Consider the following 22495-nt stretch of genomic DNA (forward strand, 5'->3'; position numbering starts at 1 on the left):
CAGAATCATTTAGGTTGGATAAAAACCTTCAAAATCATGGAGTCCAACCAGTTAACCCAGCACTGCCAAGCCCACCACTAAACCATGGCTCCAAGTACCACATCTACATGTCTTTTAAGTACCTCCTGGGATGATGACTCCACCACTTCCAAATAATTAAGGAATTATTGCAAGACTTGAAGAAGCAAACCTTGCCTCACTCTCTCTGCTGAACCAGGGGAAGAGCTTCTTCCCATGCAGAAAGAGGTTAATTGTGCTGCTGGTTTTATATGGCATATTTGCAAATCAAAATTATTAGATGTCAACCATTCAACACCCCAGAAGATTTCCATGTCCCTCTCATGCACATGTTCATGGTGCTTGCTGGCCTCTTGGTGCATGGCTTTTGCTTTAGAAGAGGAAGTGTCCCTTCAGTTTTGTGCCATACCAATGTGTATGTGTTAAATACACACTGTGAAACAGCATTCTTCTGAAAGAAAATCTTCACTGTCTCTGAAGCAAGAAGATGGTTAAATAGGAGCACTTCACTTAGTCAGAGTCAAAATTCTCCTTTAATCTTGCCAGATGCTGCTCACACTTTGGGCAGTGAAAATGGCAGGGAAAACTTGGACACTGGCAAAAAAATAAGCAGGCTCAATTCTTTAAATTTTAGTTTAAATGAGGTCAAAACTGCTCCTGAGCTTGCTGTGAAGCATGTGCTTAAGAACTTTCTGGAACTGGGACCTAAGCTTGACGGGCAAATTATTCGGTCATGAACGATTGGGCATTTTTTGATACCCTCAGGAAACAGCCTTTGACAGAAAAATTCCTGTCAGGCTGAATTTCAGAAATTTCCTTTTGGACATGAGAGACAGAGACTCTCTAACTGTGCTAAGCTCACTGGAGTCTCAGGATCTGTGTAGAGTGTTTGTTTGCTCTGTGCTCACACAGCCTTTATCTCACATCACTTTTTATGGGATTCACTTAGCAAAACCAGCCACTGTGAAGTTCATGCTTCTGCTTCCAGCTCCTGCCACCATCCCTGCTCTGCAGGCAGGGCAGATCAGGTGGAGTTGGGGTGTCAGAAGTGACAATACAGTACCACAGCTTCCTGCTCCTGGAACTGGGTCAGACAATGACAGCAAGAGGTTGCTGAGGAATGAACCTTCACCAACCTTCAAGACTGGGACAGGAAGTTCTTGTCTCTGTAGCCAACTTGCCTTTTGCAGAGAATTTCAGAAACTTTATGAGAATGCACACAGACCTTCAGGATGATGTAACATCTTTGCTGATGTGAAATTGGTTGCTGTGAGAGAGCCTCTCAGTGTAGAAGAGCCATGGTTGGGGTGCCTACCTGGGTTTGTGTTGTAGGGCACAGGATTGCTGTCACTGGCCCAAGAGCAGTGGATGGAAAAACACTGGCATGCTTTGTGATGGGTTATGAAACTGTAAGGAAAAAGATCTGCAGTCTGAAGGAGCCTGAGTAACAGGTATTCTGTTCTGGGCTTTCTTTTCCTGGTGTAGTAGAGAAAAGCCTAAGTTTACAGGGAGCTGAGCTGCAGTGTTTGACATCTGTATGTGGTGGTGTTTATTTGGGGTTTTTTTGGTGTTGTTTTGGTCATGGTAAGCTCTCACACCTACACACTCCATTAGTTGTGCCTGGAAGAGTCCCTCAGTGCTGGCCTGCTTCACACGTGCTCACCAAAGTGTGAGCTACTGCATGTGTACACGACCTGGTCTTTTTAAGTGGTATCAGCCATATCTGCATGTTTGCTCTTTGATCAAACTCCAGCTGTGATTGAGTTGTGGCTGTAGCCACCAGCTCAGAGTCTGTGGACACTGAGAGCCCAGGGAAATCCCACGTGCATGAGAAGCTCCAGAGATTCTGTTAATGTGCATTATTCTCAGAGTCCTTGGGAAAACATCTGGTAGCTGCCTGCTGTACCACAAGTAAAATACCTGAGTTCAACTGCTGGAAATAAGGTGTGGTGATAAAGATTAATGATTTATCCCTTGGATACCTTTTAATCTGTGGGTTAACAGATGCCCTGTGTTGTGACAGTCCATGACTGAGGGTAGAAAAAGAGCATTGCATGCAGCACCATTGATCACAGGCTGCAAGTTCTGTTCAGTCTGAGAGCACTAGTAGTTTTATTTTTAATTTCAACAGCTCCCCCTCATGATACTTCCCCAGTCTAGTCCAGTCATCCTGAGGAAATCTCCCTATAAAGAGCATTAATTCACATACTGTTAACACAGATTTTTATGATATTAAATGAGAAGGTATAAATCTTTGAAATGAATTGGGATTTCTTAGTCTCATTTTTTGCCACAGGTACTTTTCCTTTTATTTCCTTGAAATACAGTTTCATTAGCTGATGTGCAATGATTTACCATTAAGTGAAGTTTTTAGGATAAATGTAGTGCTTATTTCTGCTAACAGGCATACTTTATCTCCATCCATAAGTATCAAGGCATTGCTGTAGTTTAATATACAATTACTCATGTTCTTTATGCTACAATTTTTTTGTTAAAGAGGTATCACTGTGAAAAGCTTGCTTTCCCCCAGCAAGGATTATTTAGTGTGATTTGAAGCAAGTTACATTTAAATAGAATTGGAAAAATATACAAAAGCATTTAAACACTTTTAAAAGGGATTTTAAATTAATGAATTCTATTAAATTACCTAGGTGGGTTTTCTTTGTTAATTTTTCACTGTTGGGGTTGCAGATTTCTTTTTATAAAAACTTATTCAAAATTCCAGTTTGTTTGACACTTCCTATGTAGAAAGCAGTAAGTGAAATATATGTTGGAGCCAGAACTTGATGCAAACAGATAAACAGTGTAGTCCAGCACTGCTTCCTTCTGCTGCCTGCTGTGCACTGGGGCTCACAGGCTCAAGTGTTACCCTCTTACTGTATTATACAATTACATTATAAATCACATTTGCTGATACATATCACTAACACCCTGAATTCCCCTGAGGCTGAAAACCTGTGAATGGTGTCTTTGCACAGAAGTGTTAAGTATGTTGAACTTTTGTGTTAGGACTTGTTTGCAACAGAAACGTGACTTGGCTTTGGGACAGCTCTGCTTTTGCTGGGCAGAAGATCCAAATTTTTATTTCTTACTCGTTATGAAACTCACTCGTGCTGGGAACAGCCCAGCTCCAGCTCCAGCTGCAGCCCTGGGAGAGCTGTTTTCCCTGTCCTGTCCAAGCAGTGCCAAGGAGGGAGGGCTGACACCTCCAGGAAGGTGACCCAGCCCCGGAGGGTCAGGGGCTGATAGCTGGGCTGGGCTGGATATAGCCTGAGTATTCCTTGGTGTGTGCCAGGGGATCTCCAGCTGGCACTGCTGGTGGCCAGAAGAGTACAAAATTACCATTTTCAGTCAAGGATCCTGCCCACGAGGTGCTCTGTGTTCAGTTGTTCAAAGGAGTATCAGTAAACGGCCAAGATCATCCCTACTCCAGACTTCAAGAAAGGAGAGTCAGAGGCAGCCAGGCTGTGAGTGAGTCACACAGGAATACACTAGCACACATGTTGTACATAGTGATTTTGAGTGCTGATGAGTAAAATACAAGAAACAACTAAAAGCTTGCTTAGAAAAGGCTTTGTTTGAAGTACATTTCCTTAATACTTTGGGAGATCCCAACAGATCTGTTGAACATTGTGCTGAAAATGTCTAATCTGTCAATGTCACCTTTAAAGGCTGCTACAAGTCAATTTAAGATGGAACAAAAGAGATGCAGAAGGGCATCAAAAGATGCACCTCAGCCTCAGTGGCTGCCCAGTGTCACTGGCTGTGCTGGAGCAGGGGCAGAGGAATGGTGGAGGAGGAGGGGGAGGCTTGCACAACCATTGCCTGCTCTCATCATCCCAAAGGATCCATTTTCAGACCATTACCTACTTTCCCACACACGCAGACACACACACATCACTGATGCAGAGAGGATTTATAAGTTGCCATCTGAGGAATCACTATCAAAACACAGACACCATTTGCTTCAGGGTTGTTTGTGGTTCTGCAGTAATGGCTAATGCCCAAACCCAGAAACAGCCCCAGCCCAGTTGTCCGACTGGGGACAATGTTTAATGCTCTCAGCTTATTTTTCTCTAAGGCACAGCTGTGTCTTTGGGCTCCTTTAAATCTGTCTCCAGCTCAGTCAGGAGCAGAGGCTTTCTCCGTGCCTGAGCCAGCCCGACAGACACAGCTATCTAGCAAGCCAGACTAGCCCTCTCCAGCACAATCACAGGAAGTTATTCCAAGCCTCAGACAAATCCCATTTCTATCTCTGGAAGAGTAAAAGGTCAAAAAACACGAGGCTGTAGCTGTGCCAGCAGCAGCAGCCCCAGCCCACGGCGGGGCTGAGCAGAGGGGACGCGAGCCCAGCGGCTGCTGCCACCCAAGCTCTGCCCTCCTGCCAGGACCAGGGGCTCCTGCCCATGTGCCTCCAGGAGCCCCTCCAGGGCTCTGAAAAGGCTTCACGGGCTGTATCATTCCACAAGCAACCCCAGCAGAGGGAAGAAAATGCACAAGGACCGGGTGACCAAAGCAGACTTTCCCTGGGAGCCAGCGAAGCCCTCTGGTCCCGCCCCCCATATTACTGTTGGCATCCAGCCACATCCCCATCCTCTCCCAGCAGCAGACAGCTTAATTAGCACAACTCCTGATTAGCTCTTGCCCTCTGCTTGCAGTGCACTAGCAAAACAGGAGGTTTCTAGGGTTCTCTGCAGTTCTTTAGCAGCAGCCAGGGGTGCCAGCTGTGAGCTGCCCAGGCCAGCCGTGCCCGTCACGCCGTGCTTTGGGCACTGCGCTGTGGCACTGGCAGCTCCTGCAGGGACAGCAGGGATGTGAGGCATTGTCTGTCATCATTCCTCACTGTTCTCATAGGATTCCAGTAACGGCCTCTTCCCTCCTGTTGCTTTGCTGGCTTCTCTGCTTGGCTTTAGCTGAGGAGACACCTCATAACAATGCATACAATGGCCAGCCCACGGCCGATGATTCACAGTGCGATGGGGCTACTCCACCCCTAGTAAAAACGAGGTCTGATTTTGAGAAGTCCTTGCTGGAGGAGCTGTGCCTTCCTCATGCTGGAACCAGGGGTTTACAGTCAGCTTTCTGCAGGTTGTGCTGTGTGTGAGCTGCTGGGGATGAAGCTGCTCCTCTGTGACATCCTCCCCTCCGTTCTCTGTATGGTCCCCACAGTTCTTTTTTAATTTGTCCTTCTTCCTTCAGCTTTCCTGCTCCTCCCATTCTTGTCTTTCCAATATTCTTGCCCATTTGGGACTCCCCTACTGTCTCTTTTTAGCTCTTACTTTAATTCTGCCTTTGAAAACACTTACTATTCTGTAGTCTTGCTTTGCTCCTAGAACATAAACACCCTTGAAGTGACCTCTCTCAAGAAAGCCTGCATCCCTTCTCCCATCACTACCTACAAGCACCAACAGGCCTGTTGATACCCACATGCTGTCACTCCTAAAATAACATCAGGCAGGAGCCTAAATGGCAGAGCCAGGGAGCAAAACATTGCCTGCTAAAACAGAAGTGGATTTGAGACCTGTTATAAAAAGACTAATCTGCATGGCTCCCAAGCACCACATTTCAGCTGAAGGCTGAATTTCCACAGGGAAATTCTGCTTTGCTTTTGTCTACCAGGCTGAGCACTGCAGCTCCAGGGCAGAGCTGAGGATGTTGCACGTGGTTTCTTTGTTGTGATGTGTCTGTCTCCACACCCTCCCTAAGATAAATGCTCTGAGCAGGGCTTTCCTGGCCAGTGTGAAGGCACTGACTGTCCAGGATTTGCACTCTTTGAAATGAGCTGGAAGCACATTGCTGGGCACAAACCTTCAGGTATTTAACCATTCTGTGGCTGGGGCATCATTGGTGAGAGGAAGAGGAGAACTCAGCAGTGACTGGGAGGGGAGTGCAGTGTCCTCAACACAGGAGGAGAGCCCTGTGGATCAACTCTGCTTGCACATTCAGCTGATAGAAAATGGTCATATCTGTGGAGAGCTTTGAATTTTTATGTGTCTGCATTTTGGTTGGAGCAGATCTTAGTGTGTAATGCTGTCTTGGCATTTCTGCTGCTGGTTTCTCTGTCTTCATTAATCATTCCTATAGGATTAGAAGCAATAAAACCCACTTCAAAACTGAAAATTATTTAAAGATTCAGCAGAGGAACTCCAAGGCAGCTGGAATTTCACTTCAACTCCTGTTTTGCAATTCAAGTTGACAGCATTCAAGCAGTTCAAGTATTAGCATCAGCCACACTTGCATTTGCTTCCTTCAGAAGCATGTGCAAGTACTGCAGACTAGGCAGATGACTGTACACTTTTGGCTTTGAAGATCTATAGAATTTGGGCTGGCTGAGGTATGGCTTTAAAGCCAATTGACCAACTCTTCCCATCAGAGGAAAGCAGAGCACACCTTGGTCATGGCCAAGGGGACATGGGCCTTTCACCCCAGCACAGCAGCCTGGCCTCAGCAGCTGGTTGGGATGGCATCATCCTGGGCAGCCCTCACTGCAGCCTGCTGGGGCTGGAGTCACATGTGCTTCAGATGCCCTGGATGTGCTCCAGGGTGTCCCCAGACATCAGGACACAGGGGGAACAAGTGCACAGGCATTCCCCTCAGGGCAGAAGGTGTGTAGGTGACCCTGCACAAAGGTGGTGGCACTGTCCTGCCATGACTGGCTGGGAGGGGCTGGGAGGGCACAGGTCACACTAAGGTGAGGCAGGGGAACGGGCAGGAAAGGGGATGGCCAAAGAGCTTGTGCAGTTCTTCATATTCCCCATTTGCCTGCAGCCTCGGCATAGGAGAGGGTGGCTGGGTGAGGCATGACAGACCCTTACAGCCCTCACCCTTCATGGGATGCAGCAGCCTGGGTGTGAAGGATCCCTCATGGTTTAGCTGCAGACACCAGGAGGGCACAAGAAAGCTCTCCCTGAAGCACATCCCATCTGTCTGTGTTTTTCCCCAGTGCCTGTTCAAACAGCACCAGCAGCAGAGGCAGTGGCACAGCATCACACAGAAGCAATCCAGTTTCAATGCCTTCTCCTCCTTCCTGGTCCCTTCTCTGGCTGCTTCCAGGGAGCCCTGGGGAGAGAAGGCAGCCAGCAGCATGCACAGAGCAAATGATGCAGTCACAGTCTGCATCCACATCCTTACTGCTCCCTGGTGACCTCATTTTCTGGGTGTAGCTCAGAGTGTATAAACCACAAAAAAAAAAAAAAAAAAAAAAAAAAAAAAAAAAAAAAAAAAAAGAGGATAGGGAAGGGAGGAGAAGAGATAGAGAAGAAGTTGCAGAAAAGCAGAAATAAACGCTGTAGTTTTGAAAATGTCTGTGGAAAAACCCAGCTGGCTCATTGTCCTCACTTTTGTAACAGTAACATTGATCCTATTTCACCATCCCACAAGCACATACTCTTCTGATAGCTTTACTGTTTAAAAAAGACATAGATCCAGATAGGCTGCACAATATCACTGCCTTCAACCACGTTTACCAGTTTACATTACTAAGAATCTGGATTTTGGTGTTTCATAGATTAGTGTGCTGACAGGTTGAAAAATGATAGAAAGGGAGCTATTACCCTTCTCCCACATTGCTCATATTTAAGACATTGCTGAGCACATTAATTGCACGTTGTTCCTAATACATCAAGCTGAACTTTCATTTCTGAAATCTGTCTTTACTCCCAAACTGTTCCACTATTTGTGGAGTTTGGCAGGGAGTTTTACTCCTGCTGTACTCACAAAAAAAATCTGCATTACAAATCCCTGTCAACTGACTGAACATAACCCCAAAGAGAAGGCACCTGCTCAGGAAAGCTGGCCTTTCTTCTTGCAGGCTGCATCTTCATCAGCCTGCAGCAATGAACCCTTCTGGGTGTGAAATCCATGGGGTTCTGCAGAAATTAGCACTTTTATTTTTCATTCTTTCTCTCCCTTCTGTTGGGGAGGGTGTTGCTGCTCTCCCTGGCATCAGCAGCCCTCCCAGGATTCCCCATGTGGGACCTGGCCTTTCCCAGCACAGGGAGGACGTGAGGAGCAGCCCCACTCTGCCCTTCCCTTTGCCCATGGCCAGCGTGGGGAAGCTCAGGTAGGCACAGGTGGGTGCCCAGCCAGGCAGGGCAGTCCTTGCATTACCCCTCATCCTTTCAGTGCCACAAAGAATTGGAGCCTTCTGCACCACAGGGACAGCAGGGCAGTACCCAGTGCTGGCTTAGGCACATTCCTGAGTGGCACCAGTCTGCTGCCCACGGGCCAGCAGGAGGAAGCTGGTTTGGGGCATCCTCAAGTTTCTGCCTGCATGTGCACTGTGTGGTCTGAAATCCTCAATGTCCAGGCAAAGCTGGGTTCAGCAAGTCTGGGGCATTTCCTATGAAATAAATCATGGTCCACAGTTGTTTTAATGGTGCGGTGATCAGAGTGCAAGCCTGTAAATATGCTGGGATACCAGAATCCAGAGTGTTAAAGTGTGCAGCATGCCAGAAGTAATTGTTTTCCTTCTGCAGCCTGTTGTATTCAGATGTTGAGGAAATGATTTAATATTTCTGAACATGTTGTGATTTCATCATTTGGTTCAGCAAGGGAAGTTTGAGAAGTCATGGAAGTGAAGATAAACTTTACATGTACTCTTAGGACCCTATTTGCCATGCTGAGTTTTTTCAGTATACAGAGCTATAGCATATGCCAGCCCTGGCCACATTCATGTCTCCACATCCAGGCAAAAGCTGCAGCAGTAACAAGGGGCTGAAGAAGGTGAAAGATGAAATTAACCTACCTGTGATCTGCAATGGGAAGAACTAGTCTCAGGAGGTGAGAAGAGAAAGGGCTGATGATGAGTATGCTTCCTCGTGAGGGTAAAAAGAGATGCAGACACTGATCTCCTGTCTGGTGACCAGTACGAGAACCTAAGAACAACATGAAGCTGTGTCAGGGTAGGTTTAAGCTGGGTATCAGGGAAACCTTCTTCACCCAGAGGGTGGCTGGGCACTGGACCAGGCTCCCTAGGGAAGTGCTCACAGCACCAAGGCTGACAGAGCTCAGGAAATGTTGGGACAATGCTCTCAGGCACGTGGTGGCTCTTGGGGACGGTGCTGTGCAGGGCCAGGAGCTGGACTTGCTGAGCCTGTGGGTGTTGTGTGGTTCTGGGAGCAGCACAGCTCAGGACCAGGTGTGGGAGCAGCAGAGCCCCAGGTCCAGAGGCCAGGTTTGTGCCCTGCTGCCCCTTCCCAGCTCCTCAGGCTGCTGTGCAGAAGGCAGAGCCCCGAGGCAAGCAGCACAGGCTGCAGAGTTTCACAGGCAGCAGCAGCAGCAGCGCCTTCCCAGAGCTCAGCAGTGATCTCCTGAGCATGGGAAGTTTACACAAGCAGTGTTTGCATGCTCGAGCTGACTTTAACCAGCTGACTTTGTGAAACACACCTAAAACATAAAGGAAAGCAAAGCTCACAGGGTGCTATTTTTTCAAACCCTTCGTCCTGAAACCCTCTTTCCTTGGATGACACACAGGGCCCAACATCAACAGAAAAAGTACTGACAACTCAGAGAGAATTCTTAAACAAAAAAAAGAAAACCTGGCAAAAGGAGCATTGTTTATATGTTTCCTAACATTTATGTATTTTAAAATAAAAAGTGACAGCCAGTGAATGCTGTATATTATGAGCCATGTGAGTGATGACCGCTTTTACACAAACTAAGGAGAACAAAAAAATAAGTCTAAAAATATTTAAAAACTAGCTCTGCCTCCTGTCAAGTATAAAGCAGAGACTATTTTAAGACAGCTTTTAAAGAAGTAAACCCAGGTCTGGAGATGTAACATTGCTTAGAGAATAATTAAAGGTTAAGCATCACAATTTAGTTGATGAGAAGACAGGTGAAAACTGCAGAAGTGCAATCAAAATAGAATTATAAATTCCATCGAGTAGCTGGTTTTCTAATAATGTACTTTGAAATGAACAAATGGGTGCAAAAAGCAGCTACTGAGCACTTTCAGCCACCTTCAGTGTTTTGAGGTTCAACTCAACTCACTTTAAAGGAAGCATGGGCCACCTAAATATGCCCCCTTTAAAAACATCAGTACTCGCATATATGCAATGTAGAGACTTCATCCAGCACATTCCACCGTCTGTTTTGGTTTGTGCCTTGCCCACACACTTGGTGTGCTCTTAAATACAATTATAATATTTACTAAATAGGTCTGACAAATAACTCTTAGTTTATAATCTGGTTTGTTTTCTGTAAATATTCACCAAGGGAATCTGGCCAGTGATGACTGGCTTTGGCTGAGCATCTGAATCACACAGCACTGCTTCTAGTTGGAGGCTGTAGAGACCTGATTGCTCAAACCACATTTCTGGGACAAATACAGACCCTTCCAAACTTCACTTTATTTCACCATAATTCGTTTGTTTTCTGGTTGCATTCCAGCAGCTTTCCCAGTGCAGCAGACACCCTCTGCTCCTGAAGGAGCCCTGGCAGCTCATCGTGGTGCCTGGCTTGCCACTCTGCCCGTGTGGCTGTAAGAGCTGGGTGTTTGTGCTGCACTAACCCTGCCCTGACCAGGTATGGCCAGGGTAAAACCTATGGGGGCAGCCTGCCTTCCCCCTAACAGGGCTTTTATCATGCCTGAAGTCACCAGCAGATATTTGCTCTTTGGCTGGAGAAAAATCAATTGTAGGCAGCCTGTGTGCAACCCGCATAACCCAGGCTAGAGCCACGAAGGGAGAGTTCATCCTCTGATGTGGTTGCTAGAAATGCTCCTCATAAGTCCAGAGGCAGATTTCCTTTATTCAGATAATTTTTTCATATCATGTTTCCATTTTTGGGAATCTCTGAATTTCTCAAAGCTTCCTGTCAAGAGGAGGACCTGGCCCCCTCAGAGCAAACGGGAGCTTTGCCATTTGCATCAGTGCAGTTTAAATGTCACTGCAAAGGCCGGGTGGTTCCCACGGGACTGATTTCAGGCCAATACACAGATCCCAGAGGAGATCTCTGAGTCAGTGTACCTTGGAGCCTGCAATTCAATCAGTGCCCTGCTCCTCATGCTTAAAACCAGAGCTCATCTGGATACTATAGAGCTGCTGTTGTGAGATTGGATCTATTCCTATTTTTCTTTCTATCTCTGTCCATATGTGCAGAAAGGTTGATTCTTATTTTCAACAGAAGTGACCTGTTCTCCACAGCAAGTCCTCCCACACATGTGTGCCTCCTCCCTGTTTTGCTGCCTGCCTCCCTCACACTTCCTTTCTCCAGGCAATTTTAGGAGTGAAATGAAGTGCAAAGGTCAAAGTCTTTGCAGCCGTGAAGTCAATAAGGATGTAAAAGAGAGCAGCCCAGATTTGTCCTGAAGGGGATGTGGAGGATACAGCTCTTTACTCCATGTGCACCCAGATCAGCTGAGCAGGACACTGAACGTGGGGGCGTTTCCTGAACCTCATTGTTATGATCAGGCAAAAGTGCTACAGCCTAAACATTTGCAGCTTTTATTCTGCTCCTGCTGGCTACTCTGCTTTTCTTCATTAGGTCTGACAGCGTGTTGCTGCACACTTAAAAAAAAAAAAAAAAAAAAAAAAAAAAAAAAAAAAAAAAAAAAAAAATTGGTGGTGTTGTCCCTTACTAAAAGAGTCACTTTGCCCAATTTCCTGTTTATGCTGGAGCTGCAGCATCATGTGAGCACGGACAGTTGTAGATAGGCTGGCGACTGTTGCTGACCTCACACCACATGTTCAGTTAACAAGGTGAAACAGCAAAATTTGTTCTGTTTGTGTAAAGAATACTGAGAAAACTGCCAGTTCCAAGTAAAACAGAGGGAGAGGGACTCCCGATAGCCTGAGGCAGGGCGCAGTCTTCAGGCAGTTTTTTCTGCTCTTTAACTGCTTTGCACATCTGTATTCACACTGTGCTGCAAGTGACAAGAAAGGGGATTAGCCCCTACTCCTTTCCTTAGCAAAGCAGGTTTGGAGTCCTTCCATAAAAGCTATTAGTTTAGCAAATTTGCTCAAAATTTGTCCAAACTTCAGTCCCTTTGGTATATACATTTTCCTATACTCGTTTCCAAAACTGACTGAAGACTCCTGTGACTTAGTTATTATTCAGTTATTCAGCAGATGCTTATATCCGGCATTTGTATTTCAGAGCTGTTGTTTCTTAAACAACCTGGGAGCAACCTATTTTTCATTAAGATCTCAAAGATCCATGCAGAGTCTTCCAAAAATCCTATAAGACTGTGCAAGACTTTTGGATTAAAGCCATTCTAAGAAATCAGAATTTACTTCTACTCAAGATTTCATCTTATTCCTTAAGTTAGTATTTAAGAATTTATCGTGAACAAGTCAGGGGGATCTTAAGAGTTTCCAGACCATTTTACACAAGTACTTTTTATGTAAAAGTAGGAATTCCTATCAGGCAACTTAAAGCTTCAGCAGAATTTTTTCCACTTAGAACAAAGTTAATGGTTAAATCCAGGAAGACCTGCCAGTGTATTTTTTCCTTTCTCTCTGTTTTCAACTTGTGTCTGTAAAAGACCCAATCCTGCATCCTGAGAAATCCAAATTTTGGTTTTTAACTGACCAGAGAAGTGGTGCCAGGCCAGACCAGCAGTTCTGTGTCCACCAACCTCTGCCACCTTATGCAGCTAATGAAGGGTTTCAGATGCAAAGGTGTCACTGCAGATTGGCTGAGGCTGCACACACAGATGGGAGTGCACCCCTGTGGGTGTGTGGAGAAGCAGTCCGAGTGTCAGGAACCCAGCACACCTTCAGAGGCAGGTGTATCCTGTGACAGGTGAACAAATCTCAACATATGGAGGCTGTAACCATGAGGTACTGGTTGTCAAGTGCTTTAGGATTCAAAGGTGAAAAAAAGCACTCCAGAAACTTAAACTGCATTCAGGATGATAACAATGTCATTTTAAATGCTACGTACAAACATGCTGTGAGGGAATATGGAACTAAAACTCTTGGCTAGCAGGCGAGGCTGTAAACATCCTCATGTAAAGAGTCCTGCCTGTAAGTCTTCACTGTCAGGGAGCTTAAATGCTTGCAAAAATGTGGCAGCAGTCAGAAGGTGTCATTTGAGGGGCAGCTTAAAGGAATTAGTGTGTCACAGTGCCAGTACTTGGGAAGGAAAATTGTCCTGGAGGATCAGAGGGCTCTGTGTGGGAGGAGGTCCTTGAGTGGCAATAATCACTGCAGTGCTGTCTTCTGCTGCTGGGAACTCTGCTCTAAGCTGTGACCTATTTTACATCCCCACTAAAAGTGAAAAAGGAAGATAAAATGAAACAGAAGGTATGAGGCTGCTCATGAGGGTGCTCATGATGTGAGTCAAATCCAGCCCTGGTGCCCAGTGCTTTGGTACCTCCTGCCTGGCATCACAGCAGGCAGGGATACAGGTGGGACAGGCTCCTCCTGCCTGCCCAGGCAAGGTCTGCTGGCCAAAATCAGCTTCCCTCCACCCAGGGCTTTTGTTCATCCATTGCATCCTCTTGATCCTCTTGATGAGAGCTGGTGGTCCACGAGAAGTGCTGGCAGCCCAGATGGAAGGTGGCCACCCTGGGGCCAAGGCTGTCCCCAGACCTGTGCAGATATCACACACAGCTGGCTTTCTTTTCCTTAGCCTGATTTTACATCAGTTCTGCAGATCACTTTGGGCACAGCTTTACAGTGATGCTGAGTCACAAGAATTCCAGTTGTTTCCTGAAAGCGAGTGAGATTCTTTTTACCATTTTGTTAGTCCCAATGAGCCACAGCCAAGTGCAGCTGGGGAGTTACTTCATTTTTTATTAATACCAACTGTGTCTCTTCCTGGTGCCCCACAGGTGCTGTCAGGTTTGTTGGCTGGCCCTGGTCCCTCGGTGCTCCTGACAAAGCCCCCTTGGCCACAAGGGGAGGTGGAGCCCTTGGGGCACAGCTGGGCTCCTGCCCTGGCGTGGCAGGCAGCACTAATTTCATATCCATGGATCCTTATGCTTTCTGCACATGAGCTCAAAGAGGTCTGCATGTATTTGCAGGGCAGCTGTTCACAAGGAGAGCTCCCAGCTTTCAGCACCACTGCTGCCAAAATAGGAGGAAGAATAGAGGTGTGATGCCCTGGGCTGGCAGTGGGGAGGGCACTCATTGGCTCCGTGCCTGCTGCAGGATGTCAGTGTTGAAGAAATACATTGAAAATGGATTGCCATCCTGCCACCACTCCTTGGGTGTTTTGCTGCTGTGTATTTCACAGGCAAGGCTTTATCAGCCTAGAGCCATCTCCATAGCCTGGGACAGTGGTGGGCAGTGAGCTCTGTCACTCTGGGGTGACAGTGAGGTCCTGCCTGCCCTACAGACTCAGGACAGGACCCTGTGAGGCCATTTGACATATATCAAACGAGGTGGAGCTGTGTGGTTTTCCGCTGTGGCAGTGTTTGTTGTAGCTGGTATCAGTCAGTGAGCTCTTCCCCACAGCAAGATCTTGTGGGATAAGATGCTCCATCAGCACCCTCCCCTGTGAACTCCAGGGACCCATGTGGGCAGCACGACCACAGCACCCACATTTATTCTCTGTGGGAGAGCCCCTTGACATCCACCCACCAGGAGCCATGGGGAAAGCAAGGAGGGCACAGCACTGCTGCTCCCCTGCAGCCCACAGAGTCCTGTGAGCAATTCCTACCTGCATGAGGAGCAGAGGGATGCTGTATCACCGTGCCAGTGTCCTCAGGGGAAACCTCTCATCAAAATGACTGTGAGGAGCACAGTTCTTTATTGCCCTTACTAAAGGACAGGGCACGTGAGTAAAATTATATTTGTTCATCCAAATGTCTGGCTCCTTTCTCCCTCCCCAAAATGAAGTGGTTTCATTATTGATTTTACCTTCAGAAATTTTCTTATCTTCTGCAAATATTTTAAGAACATAAAGTTCTCAAGTTTTTGGGTCCCTATGACTTTGACCCTCCATGCCCAAACAAACCCATTAGAGTAACAAAGAATCTTCGTGTTTATTAAATAGCAGTGACTCACTCAGATGCAGATGTTTGTTTATGTAAGGCACCATAAATATTATGGATTAGGGTGTAGAGCAGGCAATGGGAATGTGTGTAGGTTAGCAGGCAACATATGACTGCAGGATTCTTTTCTACTTTTTTTTAAAGTGTGTCAGCTTTTCTTCACAAACCACAGATTCCTTTATGTAAAGAAACAGAAACAAAGGACACGTCTCTGCTTCTACAGGATGTCCTCTAAGGTGCTTTATTACAAAGCTCTCATTGCACTTAAAGTGCAGGAAATTTTCAGACTGGTGTTTTTAGTCAATTAACATAGCTGTATCACCTTGAAAGGAAGAAGGTATTTCCCCCTGTACTACGTACCCATCACATCTCCTCCGAGGGCTCACGGTGACTTTCTTGAAACGGGGTTCATTTAGAGTCATTCTGAAACTACACACTCAGAACGTGGCAGATGGAAATCCATTGTGAGGCTGTAGCCTGTCCTGAACTCACTGTGTGACAGCCCTTTGCACAGGGTGAGCCAGAGCATTTGTGCCAGTCTGTGTGGAAAGTTGTTTTATATGGAAACACTGGTTAGCTCTGAGCCTTTTCCCACCAGAGCTGAGCCCCAGCCTTGAGAAAGCAGAGCTGCAGTGGGCAGGAACAGGCAGGGAGAGGGAGAGCCAATGCCTTTCCAGCACAATGGAGAATGCCCCTCAACTTCCAGGCACCCAAGCAAAGGGAGAAAAACTACTGCAAAAAAATCTTATTTTATTCTCCAGATTAAATAGAATTACATGCCTGTGGAGGCAAAGGAAGGGTCTAAGGGAGAAGTATGCCTCTCTGAAATGGAGTATTTATTGATTTTTCTTTCCGAGTCATAAACCATGAGTTTCAGCCTCTCACTACTGAAGACATTTGTGAGAGCTTAGTGGAAAATACAGGAGACAAAATCCAAGAGAAGCATTAAACCAGTAAGTGATGGGCAGTGAGCTCGTCTGCTCCCAGAGTGCTCCACGGGGACACAGTGGAAGGGACAAGCAGGCAGCCTCATCAGCGAGAGATTAACTATGCAGAGCTGATAGGTGCTGCAGACCAACAGCCACAACTGAAACAGCAAAACCATAACTCCAGCTGGGGGACAGGCTGGGTGGTTTAAGAGTGGTGGTCTTTTTCATCTGATTTCTGAGAGTGAGTAAATCAAGTGTTACAGCCAAGCACTGCAGGCTGCCAGGGTGTGAGCCCTTCTGCAAGGGTCTCACATTCTGAGGAGCATGTGCTGCATGGAACTGACCCTTTGCTCTGGGAAGAGTGGCACAAAGAGCTCCCAACAACGTCCTCTTTGAACACGAGGATGTTTGCTGGGAACTGGTCCTGAGTCCTTGCCAGTGCACAGATTCCTCTTGCAGGGACCGCTCTCTGCAGCCCCACTCTGCAGGCAGGGAACCTCTGTTAACATACATGGTCTCAGTGGGCTTAGAATCAGCTACTTACAAACCTGACTACATATGAATTTTAACTTCCTCTTTTGGGCTTTTTATAGGAAATGCTATAAAGTTCCGCTTAACTTCTTTTTTCCACAGGAATATGTTTAAAAACTGTTCTTTAAAAAAGACAAGCTTTGAAAACTTGTCTCAAGTGCTGGCACTCCCATGGGACTGTCATCCTGCAGCTCTGCTGGTTCTCTTGCCCCAAGGGTGGTGGCTTAAGCTGTGGGCCCACTGGGAGTGGCAGGAGGAGCACTGTGCACTGAAGCTCCCAGCCCTCACGCAGCTGTGGGAGAGAAGCCATGCCAAGCCCTTCTCTGCTGGGATTTGCTGCTTTCCCCTCTCCAAGGGATGTTGCAGGATGAGAGCAATTCCCAATACTCAAGCCTTGTGCAGTCATCCCTATCAGTGAGTCTCAAACTCTTCTTTGAGTGCCAGAGGCCCTGCAGCAGGTGTGGGGATCAGCACATGTCCTGTGCCACGTCCTTGCAGCCTGTCCTAGCTGCAAGGCCACCAGGCAGGCAAGGAACCAGCACACAGCCACCTTTCTTTCTGCTTCACCCTGCCATCCCCTTTGCTGCATTCTGTAAAATGAAGATTATCCTCATGGGGGAGTTGTAAGCATTAATATAGCTGGTCAGGAATTTCACGTTTGATTTGTTGGTTGTTCTGTGTTTTGTTTTTAAAACCAGAAAAAATCAAAACTGAAAGGGCAAATTAGATTTCAAATTGGCAAATTAGGCCAATTTACCTCACTGAGCTTGTATGTCCTCAAATTATTTAGATCTCAAATACTGGATATGTTGTACAAACAAATGAGAACATGGTCCTCAGGCAGAAGGCAAGTGATGAAGGTCCTTGGCTAAACCTTTTCAGCTTTCATTCTGCCCTGTTCACTAGCCAGCTGTTTTTCAGCTCAGAACAGGTTTGCTCGTGGCTTTTGTCAGACAGTGCTGAGGTAGAGCAAATGCTCACATGTAAGAGCAGCCCTCTAAACCTCACACCACTCATGCAGCAGAAGCAGATGTCAGATTGTGGAAGGAGCAATCTCTTTCTTGGAAACCCTACTGAAATGGAAACAGAGCTGTTCCTCTTTCTTTTAGATGTGACTCTGGAATTCCCAAAGTCAAAAATTCAGGAGCAAGATGAAAACACTGATAGCTTGTGTTACACAAAGGAATGTGCTGGCAGCCAACCAATGCTGCTGCAAATTCTTTCTTTCTTTTGGCATTGAACTGTTTCACTTACGAAGGGCAGATGAAAATTGTTCTAGATTGATGTTGGCTCTTGTGGTAGTTGTGTTTCTCTGACACAGCCTTCTCTCTAGTGCCCACAAAGCTTTTGAGGATGTGTAAACTTCTAATCATCCTATCACTCCTTCATCAAGAAAATAATAATTTCAGGAGACCCCAAAATAAATGTAATAGTTTGGATGGAATAGCCTGGATAGATAGAACCTTTCCATAGTGTGACTGAGGAGTTTAAGCTGAGTGCCAGGAATCAGTACCTATTGAAGTATGTGCTTCATCTCAGCCATGGGAGCACAGTCTTTCACCTTAAATTGATCCACATTCTCCTGTAAATTTGGCAGCATGTGCAGCTCTAGAGTAAATATTGGCAGATATTATTGGCTCTGACCAGCTGAAATAAATCCCTCCTCACCACAGCCCAGCCACCCTGGCCCTGCTGCCTCCTTGGGTGTCCCCACTGGCCTCAAGCCACTGCAGGGGCTCCCAGGGTTTCTCTTAGCCTGGTACCAACACCCTCAGCAGACACAGGGACAGTCCTGTAACAGGGAAAGGAGGAGGCAGCCTTGTGACTGGAAAATGGTAAAAAGGAAACTACCAAGGATGTACAGCTGTGTAAAACCCACCCTACCCTGGGGCTGGGGACTGGAGAGAGGGACAAGTGCCTGTCCCGTGGACAGGGACTGTGAGGGGCCAAGCAGCCTCTGCACAGGGTGTGTGAGCTGCTGAGGCCCTGAGAGATTAAACAGCTGCTGCTAACTTGTCTGGCCAGGGCTTGTCACTGCTGGGCTCCCAGTGACCCCAGTGTGCTGCATCCCTTACCCTGGGGGAGGGAGGTGTACAGCAGATTGCAGGCAAATGCCAGGAAAATGAGGAGAGGATATTTGACTCAGAGATAAGAGCCTCCTGCTGCAAGGTGTGCCAGAACCAAAACCCCTGCTTTGCTTGTGCCACAGAACAGGGCAAGTCCTGTGTATTGGCAATGGCAAACCTGCTCCTGTCCAAAACCCCTGTGCACTGTCACTCAGCATTGTAGAATAAGCAAAAGGGTTTTGGAACCAACATTTTGTGAGTAAAGGCACATACTGGGGAAAGTTTCAGAATGGAAATTAGTCTGAGGAGGCAGTGATGGGACTGGATAGGTCAAATGTGAGAGGATGTGCAAAAGATGGTCCTTCAACCCCACCCACGCACGTAACTGTGTCATGTCAGCTGCTGATGCTACTTTTCCTTAGAAAGTGGAGGACAGAAAAAGGAGCCCAGAGAGCTGGGGTGTGTGCAGATGCAATTTGGTACAATGAAGGTACAATGAAGCTGATATTAAGAGCAAGCACCCAGGGAAGAGGTGTTCTTATTTCCTCCCACCCTTCTGCGCCCTCCCTGGTGCTGGGTCCCTGTGTCCAGCCAAGGCTGTGGGCTGGCAGCACTCCCCATTTCCCAGTGTTGGGTGAAGCAGTGTCTGCTGCTTTTGCTCCCTCAGACAGCTCTTTGGTGTCAGTCATAGAACATCCCTGGCACATGGCAGCAGGTGAGCTCACCAGGTGGTTCCAGCAGACTCCCCATTGTCCCAGGCCACTGCCACTCTGCCATGGCACCTGATTTCAAGAGGGCTTGAGTGCTTTAAAGTGTGCAAATGTTGATTCACCTGCGCTGCTGGCTCCGGCTGCCATCCCTCTGTGCCTCTCCCTGCCCTGTGCTCCAGGCTCAGCAGGGGTTGGCAGCACAGGCAATATTTGCTTTGGTCCCTGTAGTAGGATAGAATATAAGAAAATAAAGATAGTGTAGAAAGTAATCTCACCCCTAAGGAGTTGCAGCTGGGCCAATTATCAAAGATTAGGAGCAGGCCTGACTTTACCAGGCCACAGCTGTAACCAATGAGAAGAATAGTGCTATAAAGGAGTGGGGTAGCTGGATAAGAGGGCAACTGGAGTCAGTGGCTGCTTTGTGAGGAAGAAAGAGGCAGTGCTCTGAGGAGCTGCCCATGAGACACACCAAGGAGGTATGAAACTTTTGTGATAAGGAGACAACAGTATAGAACCCTTGCAATAAGATGACAATGGGTCCCTGCAGCTCTGTGAGGCTGAGAGCACAGTAATGTTTGGGACACTCCATGGTGGCACCCAAGGGCTGTTGGCTTGCCTGAGCTTGTGGTAACACCAAAGGGCAGTTCCTCTGTCTCACTGCACCCCTCCTTTCCTGCATGTGTCTGTAGTCCCTGTGTAACCCCCACAAGAACAATCTGTTTGTTCTGTTTGTTTTTCAGCTGGCCAGGGCGGCCTGGCTGCCTGGGCCCCACTGCTGGCCTGGGGAAGGTGCTGAGGCTGCCCTGTGGGAGAGCAGCGGGGCCCACCCTGCCCACGGGCTGCAGATCTGGGCAGCCATCTGCCATTGTTTCCCTTCAGCCCTGCTCTCACGGCTGCTCAGCTGCGATAGCCGCTGTTTTCTCCCAAAGACCCAGCCCTGCTCTCCTTTCCCATCATGAGCTCTCTGACAGGGCACCTCTCCATGTCCAGCCCTGCAGGACCAGCATGATGACAAAGCTGCTCAGGCTGTGTGTCCCCAGGTGAGTCTCCTGAGGGACAGAGCCAAGCCATGGCCCTCACACACACCCCAGCCAGCCTTGCTGCCTCATGGAGGCACCCTGGGCTTCCTCCCCCCAAGCACAGCAGCAGTGTTCTCTGCTCTCTCACCAGCTGCTGGGTGCTAAATGCAGCCTACACACTTATTTAGAATCATGAAAACCAAAGTGCTTGGAAGTGAAATCAGGTACTGGGTTGTCCTGCCTCGGGGTAGCAGGCAGCAGCAGGGAGCCCTGAGCTCCCACCTTTCCCCAGCTGGGTGCCAGGCAGCAGCTGCTCCTGTATCACTTCCCTCCTCAGCTTGCTCAGATGCAGGGCATTTCTATCCCATTTCCCTCAGCAGGAGCCAGGTGTATTTAAGCTGCAAGGCTGGCAGCTTTGGGAGGGGGAAAAAATAGGAGGTGGTTTTGTGGTAAAGCTGGTGGGGGTTTTCACCTTACTGCCTTAGCACTCTGCTTCTCTGGGAGGTAAAGGAGTGGTTCTTGTTTGTTTGTCTCACATCTTCTGAAACCTTTCCCTTTGGTTGTTTAGGGGTGAGGTGTGTTAGGAGATGTCACCTTTCTGTCCTGAGCCATCTGTGGGGGGTGCATTGAGCCTGTGCAGGACTTGGATTGCAGGTGACAAGATGTGGGCTCCTTTTGGTACCATACATGACGTACCTGCTGGCCCATGTTCCAGTGTGGCATCTGGCTAGTCTAGAAAGTTCCTACTTCCAGCAGAGAACAAATCACTTTCAAACTTTAATAGGTCAGTAGGGGCAAGACTTAATTTTCTTTGTGCAATACACTTTGCACCTCATCTCTTTCTCCTGTTTATTCCCGATGTGATGCCCCAGTCTGTATGCTCCTCCCATACACAGGCTTGTTAAGCCTTGCAAGAGCTTTTTCCATGATATTTTGTTCTCTGTATTTGAAGAATTATTTGCTTTCAAAAAAGATTGAGGTACTGCCAGGCTGAACAGACTTACTAAGATACATTTTTGGGTGAATATTGACAGCTGTGAAAAGCTGGCTGCACTGCAAAAAACCCAAAAAATTATTTAGGGTACAAAAAGAAATGCTTTTTCCTGACATAACAATTGTTAATATTCTTTTGTTGCTCGTTTTTACTATCACCATGCTTATGGGACCTCAGCATCAGCAAAATCTGTAGTGCCTAGATTATCTTAAACTGTGCCAGTAAGGACTCTTACATCTTACTGAAAACAGCCTGAACTCAGGCATTTTGTCTTAAAATTGAATGGTTGCCTGTCTTTAACCTGACAGATCCACTCTTTGCAAAATGAGTGGGATTTTTAACTCAAACCCAAGCTACCACCCAGATTTACATCATTGTGACAAAGTCCTTTCTCAGGGTTCTTGGTTAAGTTTCAGGTAGGGAGGTTGTGGTAGTGGTTGTTCAGATGTTCCTTTCAATGAACTTTTAACTCCAGTGAAGGCAGGTGGAGCAGCCAGTGTCTGTGCAGTTGTTGGAGATCCCTGGCAGTCCCTGCACCTTCCCCAGGTTTCCATCAGAGCTGAGGCAGCTGCAGCCTTAGCTTTGGCTGCTCCCTGGCCTGGCTGGTTTGGGCATGACACATCCAACAGTTTTTATGGAGTTTGGCAAGGGTGAATGTCCTGATGTCTTATTTTGGCTTTTCCCTGTAGGACAGAGATCAGGATTGATTTCTTCTAGCCCAGAGTAGGTGCTGGTGACAGCTGTAATCAACACAGAGGTGCTTACACTGTTGATGAACAAAAGCAGCTGCTGGATGAAAAAGGGGGAAAGTATATTAATTTGTGCCTAGAAACAGGCATGTAGCTTTATAGAGTGATCCTGCAGGACTTCATTTAAGCCTGTATGTGACCCATACATTCAGTCACAAGGGTTAGAAAACATCATTGCTTGCCAGGTTTCCTTCAGCTTGACAGTGCCTGTGTAAATAATTGTCCTTTTGTAAGATGAAGTTTTCTGGTTTTAGCACTACAACTCACTCAGGGGTTTGTTCTGAGCTTTCAGAAGTAATTGGCAGCTCATAAAAAGCTTTGTAATAGCACTGAGAACCATAGGAGGGAAGCTGCACAGGGTATCTGGAGCTCTGGGCTTTGCTGGGCAAAAGGCACCTGTTTCCAGGTGTGTGCGGTTCTTGGTATTTTCGTTTTACAAAAAAAAATTGTGTTCTCTCTTCTGTGGATGAGATGGTGATGTATTGGATCACTTTGATTGCATCATGTTGGTGGGGTGAGGAGAAGGGAAAATATT

General features: G+C 47.1%; 1 protein-coding gene across 3 annotated transcripts in view; it reads left to right on the top strand.

Moving 5' to 3' along the window:
• The window catches only part of GAB3 (GRB2 associated binding protein 3), a 65948-nt gene that overhangs the window by 22051 nt on the left and 21402 nt on the right, over window positions 1-22495 (top strand). The gene's annotated exons all lie outside the window — the stretch shown is intronic.

Source organism: Agelaius tricolor, unplaced genomic scaffold (assembly GCF_023055355.1).
Source record: "Agelaius tricolor isolate 1412-34295 unplaced genomic scaffold, bAgeTri1.0.p SCAF_17, whole genome shotgun sequence".
Lineage (NCBI taxonomy): Eukaryota > Metazoa > Chordata > Aves > Passeriformes > Icteridae > Agelaius > Agelaius tricolor.